Here is a 21,578-nt window from a genome sequence, read left to right on the forward strand (position 1 = left end):
TAATGACTAACCCTGCATGAGAATTGGTGCCTCTTCCTTCTCCTACACGCTAAAAAAATTTCTGACCTAAAAAACCGCGAAATCGTATTTTAAGTTGAGGGGGTTTGGAGGAAGAGGGGGGGGGTGCTTGGATTCATAACAAAAGGGATTTTGTGGGGGAATATAATGGAAAAAGTATTATTTTGATTCCAAAAATAGAGTCTGAAAAAATTTGCGTTCGACTGCGGGAACCCCTTTATTTAAGTACGACGGGCCGAAAAAATTCAACCCCTGCAGGCTGATTATTGAAATTGATAAACAAAGCAATAGACATAAAAGATAAAGGGAAAATAGAGTGATCCTATTGGTGGAAGCGGGTGGTTGCAAGGAACAAAGGAGGTAAGTAATGGACTAACTAAAGGCGACCCTAAAGCTCTGCCGTGCTAAGAAAGAACGCCATATGAACATTCGAGAGTTGCCAAATTTCCTTCGATAAAATGTTCATTTCTGAGGTAACATATTCCCACTTGTGAACATATTCCCTTGGAATTTTCAGGACTTTCCGGTGGAATAGCGAGGAAAATTATCTGAAAAATTGGAGGAAAAATATTCTTAAGTTTACCAGGAAATTCGTGTTTTATCAAAGGAAATTTGACAACGTCTGAAGGTTTATACGGCGCTTTTCCTTAGCACGGCAGTATTGGATACATTCGGGCAACAAAAATCGGATTTTTTTATTTACGCGATATATCGCACCCGACGAAATCGATGCAATTTAATCGATTTTTCAAGAAAGTCGATTGAAAATCCCCAACACTACGTACTTCCTTGACAGGCGACAAACGGCGGAACCTGTCCTGGAGGTCGTGCAACTTCGCCCGGATCACGCTTTTCATGCAAAACCGCAATTAATCCAGTCGCAACTACACCGCCGTGCTAAGGAAAAACGCCGTATCAACATTCCAGAGTTGCCAAATTTCCCTTGATAAAACATGTGTCATTGACAACATCCATGCAAATTTCCCCTTGAAATTTTCAGATATTTTAGACTAAATTGATCACAAAATTGTCTGAAAATTTTGGAAAATAATTTTCAGAATTTTCCCAGTAAATTCGGTTTTTGGCGGAGGAAACTTGGCAACGTCTGAAGGCTCATATGGCGTTGTTCCTAAGCACGGCAGTGTATACCACCGAGTGTATTCAACCTAGCGCCGAGGGGGGGGGGGGGGGGGGTATTGTAAGCGAGGGGGGGTGGGGGAGATTAGAAAAAAATGAACAGATTCACGTTGGCCCCCATCTGCCACTCGCGATAGCGCCGCGAGAATAGGCGCAAGGGATAAAAACCAAGAAGGGGGGGGGGAGGGGGAGAAAGTGGGAAAAGAAAAAAACTGGCGCAGCATCGAATTGCGGCTGTCGGCGAGGTCTCGATTGAGATAAAGCGGCGATGGCCGGATCAAAGGCCAAACGATAGTCTAATGGCCCTAATTGAACGAATTTATGCTAAAAAGGATCTATGTTCATGAGGTTTGCGCGCAGAATAGTTCCTTTTCGCATAGATACGTCTAATTGAGGATCCCGCTGATTGCGACCCGCGATATAGCGTCGCTCTCTCGCATCGATAAGCGGTGCATTCGAGATGCTGATTTTTTTCAGGAACATCGATGAGTTAGATCGGCTATTTAGTGAAAAAAATATTGAGAAACGTTGTTTTTGTTTTTATTATTCAAGTTTCTCCTTAAAATAAAGAAAATTAATGAGAGTGAAGAAAAAAGGGAGGGAGTAAAAAGTCGGTGATAACAAAAAATTCCGACGCGGAGCATTATTAATTTGGAAGAGATTTCTTTTACTTGAATGATTTTATGTGGAATGGAAGATCGTTCATTTTAATTCAAAAGGGCATTTTTTTAAGTTAGCAACAAATTGTACAATTTAAAAATGAGGAATCGTAATGTGTCAAAATCTAAAATTATCGAGAAGTTGCGATGTTGGAAAAATTACTAATTTTGAGAAATATAACATATTGAAAAATTAAATTTTCAAATTTGACCTATTTTGGAATGAAGCACTTATGTTTCTGATAGTTAGCTCCAAAGTTGTCTACTATAAGATCTACATCTACTATTACAGACTCAAACCTGAAAATGAAAAATTTTCCACCCTTCTCTAACGTCGAGAAGTCCGCCTCAAAGATATGTTATTATCGTTATTTATTCGCGTCTTTATTTTCTAGGCATACGAGAAGACTGAGTTGGACGTATTGATGCTAAAAGGAGCTATGTACATAGGGTTTGCGTGGTACACAGGTGCTTTTAGCGTAAATACGTCCAATTACATAACGAGATTACAAAGCGCACGAGGCAGAAGGGCGGGCGAAAAAAGCTCCCTGAATCGTTTGAGCCAAGCCAGGAAAAAAGAAACTCAAATATTACGCAACTCGAGTTCCAGTTAAGGGAATGGTGCACGAGAATAATTGTATTTCCTATCCCATGAAATGATTCACTCATTATTCCGTTAGGAAAAGAGAAAATGGATCGTATTGGGCGATGAGGAGCTGATATTACAGGCTCATTTCAGAAACAACGTAGTTGCTTTTACTTTCCTAAGTCCTAATGCAGAAATGGACGTATTTCTGTCAAACGGAACTATGTGCATTATGGCGTGAGCCCTGTTATGCATATATTCTTATGGGTCTTAGGGCTCATATCTTAATGCACATAGTTCTGTTTAACAGAAATACGTCCAAATGTGCAACTGCGGAGGGGTCGGAAATCGCGATTCCTAATTGCAACACGCAGTCGAAAAGTTTCGTATTCGTCATTTGATCTTGAGCTTATTCAACTTGCTCGACATTCCGTTGCGGAAACACCCACTGATGCAGGCTAATAATTGAAATTGATAGATATGCAGCGATAGACAAAGGAAACAAGGATAAAATGGAGCGATCCTACGGGTTAGAGCCGGTCGTTGGAATGGACAAATAGGTTAATAATACTGCCGTGCTGAGGAAAAACGCCGTGCGTGAACGTCCAAATGTTGCCAAAGTTCTGTTTATAAAACATTCATTTTAGAGGAAATTTAGGAATATTTTTCATTGAAATTTTCAGATTCTGTAGATTAACTTGTGAGATAAATTCTTTAAAAATTTGGGAGATATATGTCCACAAGTTTCCTTGGAGATTTTTATTTTACCAGAGGAAGTTTGGCAACAACCGGAAGCTCACACAGCGTTTTTCCTTAGCATGGCAGAATAGGAGATACCCAACAACTGGACCGGATTAGGAACTATCATTTCTGACTCAGTTCCCTGGTAAAAATTGGCGATAGGAGCTGCGTTTCAAAATACCATAGGAGTTCTTACAGCCGACTGAAGAAGGCGATAGAAAATCATATAGCTGGCTGTAGAAAGTGGAAAAAATCATACGGCCGGGCTACACGAAGCGATAAAAAATTACACAGCCGGGCTATAGTTCCTGTCGCCGGGCTTTACACTTTATCGCCTGGCTGTTGCTTTTTCGCCATCGGCTATAAAAGGCTATAAGAAATTGTGTAGAAATTCGTGTGCTTTGTAAATCCGCAAGTTTGTACGGAATCACCATAATATTTACAAAACGCACATTATATTTTCCTTTACTACATATTTGTTTTCATCAATTAAAATGAGAATAATCCATACAGAGTGTGCAAACATTTCAAAGTCATGAGTTGAACACCGCTGACTCCACGAGATTAAATATTAGAGCCTAACACAAAGCGGAGCGGCGGCGCACTGGCGCCTACAAACCTAACAGGGATACTTCACGCACTGCGCAATGCGTGAAGTATCCCTGTTAGGTTTGTAGGCGCCAATGCGCGTTTCGCGCTGGCTGCCCGCCCGCCGCGCCGCGCCGCAGCGTACCACGGCGCTTGAAGCAACTATTTCACACCAGAGGTATTGCACAGTATCGTACGAAATTGAAGGCGCTCCAACATATTAGGAATGGCAGGCATCCTTCAAAAGTACGGAGCTTCCCTCGCAAAATAAATCAAGATACTACGGCCCAAAAAGAGAGCGGTAGTCCAAAAACTCGCTAAGTCCTAGCATCCGTAATTAGTAACGGATAGCATACACTTTATCGTCAGGCTGTTAATCGCCATTGGCTATAAAAGGCTATAAGAAATTGTGCTGCCGGCTATAGAAGCTATTGGAAATCTTACAGTCGGCTGTAGGTCCATGGTATTTTGGAACACAGATTCTAATGCCAATTCTCACCAGGGTTTAGAAACAACGTATGTACCATTAGTTTCCCTACGCACATAAGTGTTTTAATGGATGAGCCAGGAACAGTGGTTCCTAATAAATCGCGAAATGCGGACCGATTGGTCCATCAGCTTCCTCCTTCGTCTACGGCAATCGCCCGTTTCAACCAATAGGATCACTCCGATTCCCCTTTGGTTGTCGCTTTGTGTACCAAATTCAATAATTAGCTAGCTGGCGGTGCCTAGATTTTACCCAGTTTAGAGGTCCATCCAAAGACGCAACGATCACCGGGCGGGGGGCAGGAGGAGCACTATTAATTCAATGAACCATTTCTAAATTCGGTAAATTTTGAGTCACACAAAGCGTTATTGCTCGTTGCGGCCAGGAACGACCGTCCTCATGTTCCTCGCATAGGTTCAAGGTGAGATCCTGAGCTTCGTAGCGTGGTTCGGTGACCCCCGACACCCCCCCCCCCCCCTAGAGCCCCCTCCGTTTTCGAATCCCCGTGCCCTAATTATTGAGTTAACGAGCTGAGTCCGGCTTGTCAAGTCGGGGCAGGGTAGTCTAATCGTTCGGTGGTCCCTGAATTTCTGCCGTGCTGAGGAAAAACGCCGAATGAACCTTCAGACGTTGCCAAATCCCCTTTGATAAAACACGAATTTCCCGATAAACTTATGAATATTTTTCTTCCAGTTTTTTAGATGAATTTGTTGGTGATTTCAACTAGATTTCCTGAAAATTTCGTTTCGAAAAAAAGGAAAGTTGTGAATACTTTTCTTTGAAATCGGGGACTCTAGGTGAAATTGCGAACAAAATTATCTGAAAAATCGGAAGGAAAATATTCATGAATTTACCAGGAAAGTCGTGTTTTATCCAAGTAAATTGGGCAACGCCTAACGGCTCATACGGCGTTTTTCCTTAGCACGGCAGCGGAGGGGAGAGGGATGCAGACACAATGCACTCATAAGCACGCTACGCATTATAAGAGATTCTCGAAGAGCATCGCTGGACTGGTTTGACGCTAAGTTGCCATGTTGTGCGATAAAATGTGGATGTTTTACAAGGAATTGAAATGGGGGAAAGTCCTGATACTCAGCACTATTTGACAATAGTTGCCAGGTTCTCCAATAAAAAGTGGATATTATACGAGGGTTGAAATGAGGGATAATTCGGATTTTTAGCACTTTTTGACAACAATGGTTGGTCGTGGACTTCACGCTCAGCTGATCTGGGCTGACGCAATCGCAAGTGCTCGGCTAGCTTCACTCCGGGACCGCTGCACTGCCTCCTACATGGTTGCTGGATTGTGCTAAAAATACAGCGCTTTTTCCAATTATAACTCAAGGCAAACAGGGCTTTTATCGCATAATTTGGTAACCATGGCGTCCAGGCTCCGCGGAAGGTCAATCATGAGAAATCGGAGGGCAGCTATTGTTGGTCCGTCCGTTTTTCAAATTGTGGACAGGACGGTCTTGGAGTATGTACATGTACAATTAAATGAACACACTTTGTCGTCTCCCAGAAAAAAGAACGTAAAGTCGTAAATTTATTCATCTGTATGGAAAACGGCGGCTTACGGTGTTTCTATGTTCAAGATTGTTGGGGGCTGCTAGTAGTGAAACTTAGCGAGAAACCTACATTTCCTTCTAATATTTGTATTATTTTACGATTTATTTTCAATTCGTACTTAGATTAAGAGGTTACTTCATTTTCCGTTCGGAAAATTTAATTTTTCCCTAATTTTAAAGTGTTTTTTCAAAATTTAAGAAAAAAAAGAAAAAATAATAATGAAGGGAGAAAAATGAAAAAGAAGAAAAAAAATAATAAAGAAAAAATGGGGAAAAAAAATCATTCAAAAATCTCATCCTCTTTGGGATACTTTCATTTTACCTTGTAAAATTCATCGGTGGCCATCGGCGATCATATTATTTCGATTCATATCGGCAGAACCGGGCATCTGAAAGATTTCGGGCGATCATCCGCTTGGAAATTGGCGAGCGAATCGACCTTAGGAATTCGGGAGGCGCAACATGGGGGCAGGGCGGGAGGGAGGAGGGGGAGGAGGGAGGGAGGAGGGGGGCAAAAATTCGAAACGAGCGCCGCGACCACGCAATCCGATGATGAAAGTTCGACGACGAGATGAGATGAGCGAAAACTCGGAAATAGGGTGAGGCGCATCTGGGCTCGTGGGAGGGCGGGGGAGGGGGGGAGGAGGGAGGAGGGGGGGACAGGGTGGAGGTTAAGGTCGACCGTGACAAGCAGCGGTCACCGCGGAAGCGCTAGGTGTAACTACGAAAAGCGATTTCGCTGGAGTTACGTGGTTGTGTGTATCCGGCCCGAGGGACCAATGAGTGTGCTTTGACGTGCATCGCAAAACAGCGTATCTACACGGTGGTTCCTACTACGGTTGTGTGGTCTTCTATTTTGCAGCTCTGGCGTCCGCGGCGCTGCACCCCGAAAATGGAACGCGACGCCGAAAATGAACTCCCGTCGTCTCATGCTTGGCGACGAATCGATCGGTATGCCAGTTAAACGTACGGAAAAGGATCGATTATTAGGATGTATCGTAACAATGTATTATTTTACAAGATAAATTCAATCAAATGGGATAGTATCAATCGTGGGGAGGGGGGGGGGGGGGGGACGAAGAGGGGTGTATCGAAATGTTTGTTATCGTCCGTGTGTGGGAGAAGATAGAGCCGAGGAAGTTCGAAATGAAGCGTGCTGGATCAAAAGCGGTGGCGTGAAACTCGAGGTTTGCGATATATCGATTCATCTGTCATTTAAATCGGTGGAAAAGGATCGATATAAAGTGTTGATAATCGGTTCTTTGCCGTAGTTTCAAATGGGGAAATTTCGATAATCGACCATTCACGCCTCGCATCGCCTACGATCGAAAGTATGAAAATTCACTTTACCGAGTTAGTAAGTAACCTGGTGAGTAACATGGCCTGCAGGATGCAAATGAACGAATGATAGCGTTCTGTCGTGCTCAGAAAAATAGCCTATCTACGCGGGGCTCTTTCTACGGTTACGTTGATCTCGCGATCGCAGCTTGGCGGAAATCGTGCGAAAAACTGTGCAAATTTACGCGTTACTTGAATAAAAAAAAAAAAAAAAAAAAAATTAGGAAAAAAAACTTGTTTTATTAGCGGAGGCAAAACTTAAAAATTGTTAAAATATACAAAACCACGCCATACAAGGAGAAAAAAAGCCATTGTTACCTCGTACTTTAACGAGTATTTATCTTATCTCTTCATTTCAGGAAATTTAAATAAAAATCTTCTGCACACTGACAAGTTCGTATGCCGTGGAAAATTCTTACGTGGCCCAAGGCGGACCTAGAAAATTGACTTGTTCCCTTTTTAGTTGAACAGCCTATTCAACTGGCGCCCACTCATTGGATTTGCAAACTGCGCATGTGCATTTACTCGAAGGCCCACATTGGTGCCAGATTTTACGGCAAGATCATAATATCCTGCCTTGCTTCCGAAGACAAAAGTAACCGAGTTGTACAGTACAAATAATGCCAGATCTATCTCGCTCTCTGATTGCTTCACTAATAAGAGTTTTAGACCTTCCATGATGAGGCCTCGTAGACCCTAATTCACGGAGTCTAATCTTCTTAACCATGAACATTCCCTGATTTTTTCCTGATTTTAAGGAGCTCATTCCCGATAGGAAACCTAGGTTTTCTCCCACTTCTCCAGGATTTCCATGGAAAAAAGCATATAAATCTGAGGAGTTCCAGAAATGAATCTAGTTTTTTTTTTTTTTTTTTTTTTTTTTTTTTAATGTTTCGGCCAATTCTTTGGCGCGCGTTAAAATGTTTAAATTCAAAAGCGTTCCTGTTGTTTATATTGTCTGGTCAATTACAGCTTCTCCATTATTCTGATGATTTAGGACTAAAATATGCCATTCAAGTGGCGGAAGAAGAGATTCCCGGTTTTTGGAACAGGTTCCCTGATTTAGCATGATTTTCCCTGAAAATTTTCACCCTCTGATGATTCCGGCTCTCCTCGGTCCTGGACACCATGAATAATAGTATCTAAAAAATGTTTTGAAAAACATTACAAACATTTTGCAACCTAGAAAACAAAAACCTGAAAAAAAATTAATATTTTTAAAAAAATTAATATTTTTTTTAAAAAAAAATTAATAATTTTTTGAAAAAAAAGTTAATATTTTTAAAAGAAATTAATATTTTTGAAAAAAATTAATATTTTTAAAAAAAATTAATATTTTTAAAAAAAAATTGAAAAAAGTTAAAATTTGTTTAAAAAATGTCCAATAAATTGAAAATAAATTAAACTTTTGCTTCACATTTACTTGGATTTTACGAAAGTTCTGTTTTTCTTCAACTTAATTTTACATTGATTTTTATAATTTGATGAGATTTAGGACGGCTCGATGACACTGAACTTGGCGATCGGGCATCGTTGGAGGAAGGTCACCCAAGTTGAGCGCACGGATGGACGCGTGCGAGGACCAGGAAAAAAAACCGAAGATTAACCTACATCATTTTTCAGACGTAATTATTCTTTCCCTCTTCCGCCTCGGCGTTTCTGCCAACTTCCTCCCGGCAAAAAATATTCGGAATCTTTATTTTTATCCTCGCGTTAGGTTTTGTTTTGTTTTGGTTTTTTTTCGCTCCGCTTTGTTTACGTTCACGGCGAATGCACCCAGCACACACGCACGGCAGTTCAAGCGTGCGTATCGTCGTATCGTATCTTCGTTTCTTTCTTTTTTTTTTCTTTTTTTCTTTCTTGTGCTTACATTCAAATTCTTAATCACAGGGATTACGGATACCTCCCGTTACTTCATTCATAAATGACAAGCTCAATAATGGACCACTGCGGACTGATTTTTGAAATTGATGGACAAAGCTATAGACAAGGAAGACATAAGGAGTATGGAGCAATTCTATTGGTTGAAATACCCTGGGTGACGGTAGCGACTTCGTCGCCTCTGACGTCACTGGCGCTTTATTATTTCCATTAATTCTTACGGTCATCGACTGACAAGCACGCCCCTTCTTTCCCATTTGTGTCTGGTTCCGTTTAGCAGAAATACGTCCAATTGACGCTCGTTTGATTTAAAAAACCAACATGCTTAATGAAATGAATCAGATGTTTAAGAAATGAGAGAGGCGCTCGGAATTCCCTGGTCCATGACAAATTTTCCTGACGACATGGAATTGCCCGATATTTTCCGGTTTTTACTGATGGTAGACACCCTTAAAATGATATTTAATTTTAGTGAGGCTGGAGCCTGTGAGACGACGGCTAGCGCTATGATCATAATTTACTGGATCTTCAAAAGGCGAATCAGTGGCGCGAAACGGGCCCGATTCGTTGGGGCGTTGACTCGGCACTTGGGCAGGAGCGCTGCGCGCTGTGCTGTGCGGTTTGACAGCTGCATACAATTATTAGCTGGAGCGCGGTCCGAGTGTTATTGTTGTTTTATGTGGTCATCGTTCCAGAAACGGACACGGCGCGCGGCGCGGCGCTGGTGCTGGTGCTGTATAAAAATCCCGGCCGAGCTGGACGTTGCGCGGTTCGACGCACCTCACGGCCGCGAACCAGGAGAAACTGAGGATAGAGCGACCCCTACGGGTCGGTACGGATGGATGGAGGGATTCTGGGATTTTGAACCGAGACGGACAAGGAGAAAAAGAATAGGGTGACAAAGGAATGGAAGGAGAGGACGGAGAAGAGGAAGAAGAGGGAAAAGAGGAGGGAGACGAAGGAGACGAAGACGGAGAAGAGAGAAAAGGAGATGGAGAAGAGAGAGAAGGAGACGGAGAAGAGAGAGACGAACAAGAAAGAGATGACGACGGAGAAGAAGGAAAATACGATGCATCGTATGAGGAAAAGAAGTGGGAGAATGGGAAGGAGAAGGGGAAGGGGAAGAGGAAGGAGAAGGGAAAGGAGAAGGGGAAGGAAAAGGGGAAGATGAAGGGGAAGGAGACGGGTATGGAGAAGGTGAAGAAGAAGCCATGTCCTTTCCCCTCTTTCTTCTCCTTCTTACTTATCATAATCCTCATCTTCTCCTCCTTTTTCATCCTCTCATCCTCCTCCTTCACCGTCCTCGTTTCCTCCTTCTTCTGCTCCTTCTCCTTAAGCTTCTCTTTTAGACAGAATTCCAAAGCGTCTGCATCTCATATGCGGACTGCAAATTGCCATGAACACTACTATTTCTGGCTCAATGAAAAAGCACCTGCCTGCACTGGAAACTAATGGGGCATACGTCGTTTCGAAACGGAGCCAGAGACCGAGTAGAGCGAGTTCCTCGTCGCAAAATGCGGTGCATATGGACCAAGCGACCAAGCCCAGCTTTGCTTGCTATGATCGCCTCGAGTGCGTCCGTAGACAAATCCGCGGCCGACAACCACGAGCGCGTGCCTTCTTATCGTGACCAAATTACAAGTTTCCGACTCCGAGAAAATGAGAGCTGAGGAAAGTGCAGCGCCAGATCCATGGCCCATACCGGCCGGCGGCATCGGGGAAAGCAGGATGGATCCCGATAACCCAATGGGTTTCTATTTTTTTAAAAAAAAAACTGCATTTTTATAAACTATACACAGCACAGTCCGTGTCCCAAATCGGACGGCGAAAACCTCGAAACACGGGGGAAGTAGAGTCCCTTTAACTGAGAGTTAAGACCCCCCCCCCCCCCCTCATGGAGTCACAAACGGGAATAAAGATTCACAAATTGATAGTTTTTCGTAATCTTTGATCGGCCCATTCTCAAATTCCTTTCTGCGTTCCTTCTCTCATTCCGTTTCTTCCTTGTCGAACCCGTTATTCCCGGTCCATTCCAGATTATAATCTTTGCAATTGGTGAAAATGTAATCTTCATTCCCGTTTGTGACACTGTGGCTGGGGGCGTAAAATACGGGAACCAATCAGAAATGGATTCACATTGCCCTAACTCTCAGTATGAAGGGACTCAAGGGCAGGGCCGGATTAAGGGGGTGGCCACATGGGCCGCGGCCCATGGCGGCAAATTTTGCAATTTTTTTTAAATGTAGGTATAAAAAAATCGGATTTAGAAAAAAAAATTATAAACGAAAAAAAGGCGACAAAATCTCTCATTTCCTAAGAGTATAGTAATTTCTAATTTTGTCGTCTTCCAGTGATACAAGTGACAGCACCTTCAATAAGTCGAGTTAAGAGAGAGACCAAACACGCAATTTGGCCTGGAACGGCGCGACTTAGAGAGAAATGATAACGAGGACTTGAGATGAAAAGGAGAAGCCTCGGCGCGGCGATCGGCATGTAACACATATTAGCGCCTACAAGACTGCACGAATACTTCACGCATTGCATCAAACACAGTGCGATCATTGCGGTTAGCGTGAAACGCATAGCGCCTACAAGACTGCGTGAATACTTCACGCGTCGCATTCAACACAGTGCGTTCAGCAGCGGTCGGCGTGAAACGCATAGCGCCTACAAGACTGTCGGAATACTTCACGCATTGCGCCAAACACGGTGCGGTCTGCGCGGCGCGGCGGCGGAAGTTAAAATCATTGAACCACATTTATGATTGTTCTTTCGTAATTTTTTCGTTCATTTCTTATGAATGGTTTACGGAACTTAACTTTCGCGCAAAGTTTCGTGAACTTTTGCTGGTAGTGTTGACAGGGCTTTCCCAAAAAATGTGTTCAACACGAGTAAATGCGTCTTATGCACCCCTCCCCCGCTGGCACGTTCATTTGATGGTTTTCATCGAGTTTCAAAACGAATGAGAAGGGGGCGGAAAAATATAGGCGGCCCATGGGCGGCACGTAGGTGAATCCGGCCCTGCTCGAGGGGTAAGAGGTGATCATGAGATCATGGCCCTTTCTCCCTTTCAAAGTAAAATCCCCGGAAGTTACTAGCACAACAACGAAAATGTATTCAAATTCTGGCAACAAATTTCGCAAAATTCTGCCGAGATTTGATGAAAACATTCGAGTTCATGATTTCTGACGGAGAGAAAAACAAAGAGAAAAAATGTTCTTCACGCTCCATTGAAATAGATACAATGGCTAGTGCACAAAACAAGCACGGTTTTCTAGAATGTAAATAGTATGTACGGAGCCTTTATCGTTATCAGTAACAACAAAGTAATGCAGGATCACAAATTAAAAGACTCGTCGACTTTTAATCGTCAGATTACGTTTCCCTTTTGCGTTTTAGTGACGAGATAAAAAAGGGGGTCACGCTCGAAATGTGCCGCACTTGTCTCTCGAAGAAGGTTCATTTAGGGGTTTCATAAATTAACGAAACTTTCCGAGGATTTTCCCCTATTCTTCGTTTACAGAGTGCGTAGATGTTTAGTGAAATGTGTAAATCAATGATGTCGATAAGTTGAGCAAGGGAAACACATAAGTTAGTGGTTTGAAACAACCTGAATTCAAGTTTCTTTACAAAAAAAAAAAATCAAATCCTTAAGGAAAATAAATTTTTAACAAAAGAATAGTAGGAGTTTAAAGTTTGTCAAGAATCATACAATGTTCCTTAGAGCCGAACGCATTTACCTGCCTACATAGAATTATTGTTGTTGTTGTTATTCTTTTTTAAATTTAAGGAACATTTTTTCAAAAATGTTCATTTCAGTCCGGACTGTGGATCGATAATTCTGATGAATCGAGTGAGGGAAGCGCCTTGCACGAGGCTCACGAACTGCTATGCCGAATCAACATTCGAATGTTGCAAAAAAAAAGTTGTCTCTCAGAATCTTAAGATTTTTGAGGAAAGTAATGAATACGTTTCTCTGAAATTTTCAGACACTTGAGGTCAAATCACGGACTAAAAGTCAATGAAATATTTCAAGAAAAACACTTAAAGATTTTTTTCGAAAATTCGTGATTTGTCAAGGGAAGTTCGGCAACGCCTGAAGGCTCATACGGCGTTTCTCCTTAGCACGGCAGAGCTGCAAGTTGCAATTAGGCACTAAGCGATCGTGCCCAGGATAACGGCGCAAGGGGATACTGGGGGTTTAGTGGGGGGGGGGGGGGGGGGGCGCCACGGGAGCCATGAAACGAGAGAAAGCGCCGTCGGGCCAACTTCAACTTTCCAGGGAAACTTCGATTCCGAACGGAAGTTGGGTCCACGTTTACCGTTTCCGGCAATTTGAGAGGACATAGCTGTTCGCTTTAGTTTCGCCGGTCATGAATCTTGTATTCAAACTTGAAACCAGAGACAAAATAATTGGGCCGAGTTCATCAGAAAGAAACCAACCCACATCAAGGTGAAACTGAGAAAAAGATGTCTGAAGCTTTATTCTTGCTCAAGGCTCAATGCAGAAACCAAAAAACCCCTCTTCACACAAACTAGTTTCTCTTTTTCGAATTTCAGATTTTGGCAGAGGAAAATGAACAACTACCTAGTGGAACTCAAAAACACTCTTAACTCAATTTTTCCGAAGATGTGGGTTAGTTCCTTTCTGATAAACTCGGTCCGATATTGTGTGTCCTATAGGTGAACACAGATATTTTCGGAAGCAGCGCGGGCTGAGGCGGATCCAGCAATTTGGCAACACCGGATTTTCTCCTTTAAACCTGTGCTAAATAATCGCTTCCTATTGGAGCACCAGGCCCCTCTAAAAATCGATACATTTCCATAGGTTTAAATGGAGAAAAGACAATGATGCCACTTTGCTGAACCCGCCAATGAGTGCGGGAGCGGAACTCTAAAACACATCGTCTCTGCTGAGAAGCCACCTATTAAACAGCATGATTATGATGGTACTTTCAGTTTAGCCACTTGACGGTTCGGAATCGATGCAGGTGGTCGGTTGGCGGTTGGTAACAGTGAGACACGGTGACTTGGTGCATTCGTGCACTACCAACTTTGGCTTTGCCGTCGTAAAAATCAATAACGCCGCCATTCCGTTTCTAAGGTGGCCCTACCGAACACCCAACAGAGTTGAAACGATAGCAAACTTTTGTAAGCATTTTTCATTTCTTCTTGTTCATTTCTATAGGTTTTGGCGAAGATTTATTTTTAAATTTCTGTTAGAAGGGGGGAGGGGGGAGAGAGAGAGACTCATTGCTATATTTTCCCCCATCGGATGAAAAGCAAATACCTGATCGGCTTTTTATATAGGATATTATTACTTTTGTACCCATACGCAATGAAAAAAAACGTGAAAAAAGATGAAATAATGATGCCTCTATAAAACGTAATAAGAATAGTATACAAGTATTTCAATGAATGGGTGATCAAGACTACCCGTTCGAGGAAGAAGGGCAGAGGGGTTCTCCATCAAAGTTGTGACCCTAAACTCAACTTTGAGCCGTCCTTTAGATATTGTAGGCGCATGGATAGTCTGGATCACCCTGGGTTTGAATTTTTAAATAATACGTCTAAAAAATGAATAAACAAGGCTAAAAATCATCGAATAATCATCAAATTAAAACCAAAATATTACATAAAAAAGTCAAATGATAAGATGTAAACCAGGAGAATGATTTGAGATGAGAAAGGTTTGTGCACCAAATTTCGACGGAACAACAATTAAAACGAAGAGAGCTATTGGGAGGGGGGGGGGGGGGGGTCCAAAATCATGAAAATAATACAGATTTTTAGGTAGGCGAGCTATGAAGAGCGGAGGATCCATGGGAATGAAATAAAGCGCAGAGGGACGGAAATGGGGCTTAAAAATGGGAAAATTTAAAGTAATACAAAATCGGCAACACCGCTTAAGAACGTACAGAATGCACAACTGGTTGCTACGGTTCCTTGATTCTCGCTCTGTCTCACTCCAAACAATCACCAGGGCAGTGTAGCCAAGTGGTGATTAATTTCAAAAATTTCACGACGATGGTACGTAAAATAATTTATTGGTACAGAGGAAGAAATTCCTCGAAGAATAATTATATATAGAAATACCAAGAAATTTTCAGGATTCGAAGATACAAACCCGCTAGAGGAAGCACAGGAGGGCTGGAGGGGGTGAGATTACGTATCCGCCAAAAAACTCTCCGTGTAGCTTTGTCCCTTGAATTTTTGCATGATTCTTACTTTTTTCAAATAATATTGTTAAAAAATTATACATGCTATAATGGGCCTGTTGCAAACTTTTGCTAGAGCAAAAATAAGAGTTGTTTCTTATAGATAATGCCTCAAAAATCACGATGAGCGCATCGGCAAAGTCTGAAATGCACTCATAACTTCACAATCTGCGTAAGAAATTTGCGTTTTTTTAAGCTTCCCGCTTCAAAAACGATACTACGGCACAGGTGAACATTTTGTTAGAGGAGTCGCTCCATCGTCGGCTATATTCATCATGGCCGACACTTGCGCGCAGTTCCGCGCGTAATTCGAGGAGAGTTCAAGGTCAATCAATTCGGGCCTGGAAAACATGAACGTTAAAACACGCCGATTGTTATCTGGTCTAATCCAGTTCAGGTATTATCTCGTCCCATCACACGTGTTTTGGCGGATTGGCGTCGGCCATGATGAGTATTGCCGACGATGGAACGACTCCTCTTACAAAATGTTCACCTGTGCCGTAGTATCGTTTTTGAAGCGGGAAGCTCAAAAAACCGCAAATTTCTTACGCAGACTGTGAAGTTATGAGTGCATTTCAGACTTTGCCGATGCGCTCATCGTGATTTTTGAGGCATTATCTATAAGAAACAACTCTTATTTTTGCTCTAGCAAAAGTTTGCAACAGGCCCATTCCTTAATTTTTATTATTATTTTTTTTTAAAAAAAAAACCTTATCACCTGAATTACATTTCATTTCTTCCGAATGTCAATACTATGCATTACTGCCTGCTGCTTATTAAGAACAATTTTTTCGATAAAAATACGAATGTTATTGATGTATCACAAGATGCAAATGAATTTTCACAATAATTCGTCGTTTCCAGCACGGAAGAAAGTAGTTACATTTCAATGTTGCCAAATTTCCCGTCATAAATTTGCACTGGAGAATCTTGGCATTTCTAACAAAAAATATCCCTGAATTTATCTTCTCATCTCATGCAAGAAACAAAAAAATTTTGGAGAAATATTTCACAAGAGTATTTTTGTAAAACATTAAATTGTTTGAATCAATTTGGCAACTTTAGGAGGGAGTTACGTTCCTCAGTCCAGGAAACGACGAATTGGACATATTTCTATCAAACGGAACTATGTGCATTAAAGACATGAGCCCTGGGACCCATAAGAAGATGTGCATAACAGGGCTCACGTCATAACGCACATAGTTCCGTTTGATAGAAATACGTCCAATTATACTGCCGTGCTGAGGAAGAACACTGTATGTACATTCGAGAGTTGCCAAATTTCCTTCAATAAAACGTTTATTTTCAAGGAAAGTTATGAATATTTTTCGGAAAAATTTGCGACAACTTTAGGTGAAACTGCGAAGAAAATTACCTGAAAAATTGGTAGAAAAATATTTAAAAATTTGCCCGAAAATTCGTGATTAACCAACGGAGATTTGGCAACGCTTGAAGGCTCATACGGCGTTTTTCCATGGCACGGCAGTATAGCAGTGCTACATGACTTACAACCACCAAAGTACACCGCAGTGGCGAGATGGGAATAATTTCTACCGATATTTCCCGGTTTGAAAGTTGCGTTATAATAAGTCGAAAATCAAGGTATAGACCGTATTCGATAACGGTTCGATGTATCGTTTGGTTCAAAACAATAGAACATAACCTCAAAACCAAACTAAAATGATTTAAGTAGGAAAAGCTGAAAATGAGAAAATTTCTGACAATTTCACATTACATTGGCATTTGGTGCTCAAAAGAATAAAAAATCTGTTACAAAAGACCCGTTTCCTCAGATTTCTGAATTTACTTTTGAGGCTATGTTTATGTTTTGAACCAATCGATATCGATACAATCTCACCCGTTTGATGTATCGAATACGATCTATACCCTGACAAGATCGTTTTCCATACGTATGAACGGTAGATCAATCGATTCATCGCAAGTCGCAACACGCCACGGATACACCGGAAAAAGCCTCGATTCACTCCAACAAGAAATCCGGGAATCCCGCGCAAGTCGGCAACAGCGCATCGAACAGATGATGACACCCCCGCACCTCGCGCCCAACCTTCGACGTCGCCGGATCATGCACTAAAATCCGCATATTTCGCAGTTATATATACATATCGAGGCGGATGCCCGATTCGGCAACATGGCGTGAGTTCCAACTCACCGGTCACGTGACGCCCATCCAGATGACCTAGTCGTACTACCCGCGCTGAAAACGTCCGCCCTCGCCCGCCCGCGGCCCGAGCTTCAGAGCTCGATTCTCGAGACTTGACAACACTGTTCCCTCTGAATTTAAATCCAATGTAAATATCGATTCGACCCGCTTCGATACACATCGATTGTTTTGCATACATGCAAGTGGTAAAGGTCGGTGTTGCCGCTTCGCGGCGGCCCACATCGCTCGTCGAAGCGCAGCGCGCCCGACCGCGCGCGAGTCTATAAATAGTCGCGCGTTCGATTCGAGCTGGGACTCTCCGTCCCTCTGACGCGCTCGGCAAGAACATCGTATCTCCACTAATCTGGAAAAACACCTACCTGCCCATAGAACTAGTGGCACTTGCGTTGTTTTCTAAAATGAGCCACTAACAGTACTATCTGTGTGCAAAATGTAGTCGAAATAACTGTTTTAAAGGATTTGTAATTATTTTGAAGTTAAAGCTCTTTTATCGGGATGCATTTTGGATTTTTATTTACCTTTGTTTTTCCCGATCACTTGGCTGTAGATTTTAGATAGCGATAGCTCTTTCGATCATCAGATCATCCTCAGGCTACATGGTAAACACTATTAAGTCACTTATTAAAACTTGTTAAAAACTTATTAAAAACGTATTAAAAAACATTCGTGGGTGCACCCGCCGCGATCGCGTCATTCTTATCACTTAAGAATACAAGAATAAGGTGATAAGATGACGCGATCGCGGTGGGTGCACCCACGAATGTTTTTAATACGTTTTTTAATAAGTTTTTAATAAGTTTACCGTATCTATATGTGACTTAATAGTGTTTACAATGTAGCCTGAGGATAATCTGATGATCGAAATAGCTATCGCTAACTAAAATCTACAACCAAGTGATCGGGAAAAACTAAGGTAAAATAAAAATCAAAGATTTGTGATTAGTTATTCGGGATTTTATTCGTGTGAATATAATTCCTTTCGGCACTCATACGTTCACTAATCACGGGCGAGACGAGCGCCAATTTTTTAGCGGAAGCCCCCCCCCCCCCCCCCCCCGACCTGCGAATTACAGCCGCTTCCGCTTTCTTTCGAAACTACGTCTTTCAATTACGGAACTTTAAATCTTCGTAACTTCGGATTGAGTAGGAATTTTCTGCTGGCTCTTAAATAAAAGATTCTTTGAGCATTCTTACCTGTGCCTTTTTCATCATTGTTGCCGGTAGTGTTAGAAATCAGCTGTTTCTCCCATTTAAACCCATGTAAAATTTTCACGTTTCAGCTCACAACTTGGCAACCATTTGTGCCAGATAGTGCTGAGAAATCGACACTTTCCCCCATTTAAACCCATGAAAAATATACACACTTCATCGCACAACTTGGCAATCGTTGGTGTCAGAGAATGCTTAGAAATTGATGCGTTTCTCCATTTGAAATCCACTTAAAATATCCACATTTTATCGCACGACCTGGCAAGCTTTTGGATCTAACAAAACTCTACTTTGAAATACTGCGAGGATACTCTTCAGACTCTTAGAGAAATTCTTAGGAAGTTTCAATGTGTTTTGTTGCTCAGTTTTTCCATGAAAACAGGGGGAAAATTACGTAAAAGTGAGGTATTAGGGCAATGAGAAATGCAGGAAAGTTACCTAATTGTGGTCAAATCCAGCTAATTAAATAAATTAGGTACCAGAAAAGGGACAAGACTGGACGGAAAAATTAATTTAGCCTACATTCAAAAGTTGTTAATATGGGCGACTGTCGCTGACAGTTAATATCGAAGAGAAACGCAGGGACAAAACTGGAATGAGGAGGCAGGTAGGTGCTAGAGAGCCCTCGGCCTGAACATTGTATTTTGAGAAAAAAGCTTTCAAAGTTTTTAATTTCGATTTTTAAGAGAGAAACTTTAAACATAAAAGTAAGTCATAACAAAGTTATCATATTCATCATAGAACTGATGCTTCCACAATTGGAATCCAGCACTTTAAGATAGGTGTGTTTTAAGTATAAAAGAGATACAAAGGCTAGAGTAGGTAGGATCTTTCGGCACAGAATGACATACTTAAATGAAAATGCTAGGTCTGTACCTAATTACAATTTTTTTTAATTTTTTTTTTTTAAAAAAGAAAAAACCCAGCATCAAACTTGAAAATTCCTGTGAAACCATTGTATTTTACTGTGCAAGACCATAGTTCAAAATATTAGCTAAGTACATTTTTTTGGCAAATTGGAAGTGACAAAAGAAGAGGTGTTTAAAACTATTAACTTCGGGATACTTAGGGTGCGGATGATTGTTAAATAAACACCATCCTCCATCCTGTGATGATAAGAAGCTAATGTTTTGATGGATAGGTCCAAAAATAATTAATTTGCTTCCACTAAAATCACAAACTTAATTTTGATGAAGAACTATCGAACTGTGATAAAAAATTCTTCAGGATATGAGGAGTTAGGAAAGCTGTTCTCCACAAAGAGGCTCCGAGAACCCTATGGGCCTTTACGCATCAATATCCTTATTTCTACAGGTATCTGTCTAATGGCAAAATGATTAGAATGGAAACCTAGCTGAACAAAATCATTAATTTATCCTACCGATAAAGCTAGTTGCTGAAGAGGTTAGGGCTCGCAATCATACTGCTATTAAACAGTATCGTTCCGTGAAAACTAATAATAGCTTATTCAAAACTTATTATTCAATCCTACCTTTAAAAGCAGTTACTGGGGAAGTTGAGGGTCACAATGAGAGTGAGGGATATTTAATAACTAGAAACAGGGAGACAAAACTGAAGTGATTACACTAGACCATGAATTTGATTCTATTCAAATGAAAATCAGAGAATGGACCATTCTGAGCGAAAAAATGTATATCCCTTCAAGAGAAGTAATTGAAGGGCCTGCTTCAGGAAACTTGTCCTTTTTGGCTGTGTGAGCTGGATATGGAATTCCGTATCCTGCGCATACAGCATAAGAAAACAAATAATCTGAAACAGGCTCTTGGAAATTAGGGGTCACAACAAAACTAGTACTGAAAAGAAACAGAGGGATGAAATCTGAAATGCTCATTTCAAACTATCAATTGAGTAAATCCAGACTGAGGATTACTGGAAAAACAACTAACTGAGCAGAAGAATTGAAATGCTGCACTTAAAAGCAGTTACCTAAGGAAGTTGGGAGCCACTTTCGAACTGATATTAAAAAGAAACACCAGAACAAAGTCTGAAATGCTCTTTTGAGACAATCCCTTTAGATACTTAAGAAAATATAATCAGAATGGAGACCAAACTGAAAAGAAGAATGCTTTACCCTACCTTTAAAAGCAATAATTGAGGCAGGGATGGTAGTGAAACTAATATTGAACAGAAACAAACATGTAAAAATGGAATGCTAATGCCAAACTCTCGATTCGATCCTCAGTAAAAGATGATCAGAGTAGGGACTAAAGTGAACAAAAAAGTTAATGAATCCTACCTTCAAAGTAGTTATTAAGGGTGTGCGCGAATGGATATCACAGAGAAACAAAGGGACGAGACTAAAATGCTTCGTTGAAACTAATATTTTGTTCCTAACACAAGGTAAAACGAAAAACACAGCGAACGGAACAAGGGAAGCTTTTTGACAGAAAGCTTCAGTGTACATAAACAAAGGACTTCGCGATCAGCTGTTCTTTGTTAGAGAAGAGCTGATATCAGAAAAAGAAGATAAAATAGATGATAACGAAGGGTAAATAGTAGAGTAAGAGATCGACTTACCGCTAGAGATACGTCCAAATAAATAGAATCACTTAATAAACTTAAATTTCCACAAAAACGAAACGATTGATAACGGATAAAGCCCCGAGCGAACCCCTTCTTCGCTGCTGTGCAGAGCGAAGATGGCAACTTCGGTGGACAGCTGATGAGGCTTGTTTTGTTTTACTGTTGCCGGATGGCACGATTAATTCAGAAATTTCATAATGCATGCGTTTAAGACATAAATAATTTTCCGGACATGTTTGCAATAGCGCTTGTTCTTGTTTACATTTTGTAACAGGACTTTTCATTGGCTTGGCCGCGACCAATAAACCAGAGACCAATGATGTTGCGTGTTAGATCGTAAGTCGAGCTTTGGTCGCTAGGGAGCGCTACTTTCCTAACAACGAAGCTGCGGTGTTGCCGCAGTGTGTGTAATTACGCTC

General features: G+C 41.4%; 1 protein-coding gene across 9 annotated transcripts in view; it reads right to left on the minus strand.

Moving 5' to 3' along the window:
- The window catches only part of TP53INP (Tumor protein p53 inducible nuclear protein), an 83,606-nt gene extending 62,299 nt beyond the window's left edge, over positions 1-21,307 (minus strand). For 3 of the 9 annotated variants that reach the window (XM_072305344.1, XM_072305345.1, XM_019043774.2), the window contains exon 1: positions 21,154-21,306. The gene's annotated coding sequence lies outside the window, so the exon portion shown is untranslated. Of the gene's footprint in view, positions 1-20,872; positions 21,126-21,153 lie in introns of those variants that run through there. The other 6 variants (XM_072305351.1, XM_072305348.1, XM_072305342.1 and 3 more) reach the window with 5 other exon arrangements.
- Between the last annotated feature and the right edge of the window lie 271 nt (positions 21,308-21,578).

The sequence above is a fragment of the Bemisia tabaci genome, chromosome 10 (genome assembly GCF_918797505.1).
Source record: "Bemisia tabaci chromosome 10, PGI_BMITA_v3".
Classification (NCBI taxonomy): Eukaryota; Metazoa; Arthropoda; class Insecta; order Hemiptera; family Aleyrodidae; genus Bemisia; species Bemisia tabaci.